Genomic DNA, 1172 nt, shown 5'->3' with positions numbered 1-1172 from the left:
GGAGCGTGTGGTACCCACTCTGCATCATGCTGAAGCCGCGATTCATATGTTCCCTGCAGCAGCGTTTGCTGCAGAGAAAATATGAATAATAGTGTTTAAAATAAAGATCTATCTGTCCGCCGCGCCCCCACCCCCTGTGCGCCCCCCCGCTGGTCAGAAAATACTTACCCGCCTCCCTCGCTGCTTCCTGGTCTGGCCGCGGCTTCTAGTGTATGCGGTCACGTGGGCCCGATCATTTACAGTCATGAATATGTGGCTCCACCTCCCATAGGGGCGGAGCCGACTATTCATGATTGTAAATGATCGGCCCCACGTGACCTCATACAGTAAGCCGCGGCCAGACCAGGAAGGAGCGACAGCCGACGGGGGACCCGGGTGAGTATTTTCTGACCAGCGGGGGGGCGCACAGGGGGTGGGGGGGCGGCGGACACTTAGATCTTTATTTTAAACACTATTATTCATATTTTCTCTGCAGCAAACGCTGCTGCAGGGAACATATGAATCGCGGCTTCAGCACCATGTGGGGGGGACAGCGCTTACTGTAGCGCTGTCTCCTGCACGCACACGGACCCCAGACGGAGAATGTCCGTGTGAGGTCCGTGTTTTACACGGACCCATTGACTCTATTGGGTCCGTGTAATACGTGCGCTCCCACGAACACTGACATGTCTCCGTGTTTGGCACACGGAGACACGGTCCGCAAAAAATCAATGACATCTGAACAGATGCATTGATTTTTATGGGTCTACGTGTGTCAGTGTCTCCGGTACGTGAGGAAACTGTCACCTCACGTACCGGAGCCACTGACGTGTGAAACCGGCCTTAGGCTGTGTGCACACGTTGCGGAATTGGGTGCAGAATTTTCTGCACAAAATCCGCATCTCCTGACAGAATCCGCAGGTGCAGATTTGCCACAGATTTTATGCAGATTTTGTGCGGTTTTCATGCGGAATTGATGCGGATTTTGTGCGGATTTTGTGCGTTTTTTACCACTGCGGATTTCTATAATGGAAGGGTGCAGAAACGCTGCAGATCCGCACAAAAGAAGTGACGTGCACTTCTTTTAAATCCGCAGTGTTTCCTCGTGGATTTTTCCACACCATCTGCACAGCTTTTTTTTTTTCACATTGATTTACATTGTACTGTAAATCACAGTGCGGATCTGCAGCGTT

This window comes from Ranitomeya variabilis, chromosome 1, assembly GCF_051348905.1.
Source record: "Ranitomeya variabilis isolate aRanVar5 chromosome 1, aRanVar5.hap1, whole genome shotgun sequence".
Taxonomy (NCBI): Eukaryota; Metazoa; Chordata; class Amphibia; order Anura; family Dendrobatidae; genus Ranitomeya; species Ranitomeya variabilis.
Note: the sequence above shows the minus strand (reverse complement) of the source record.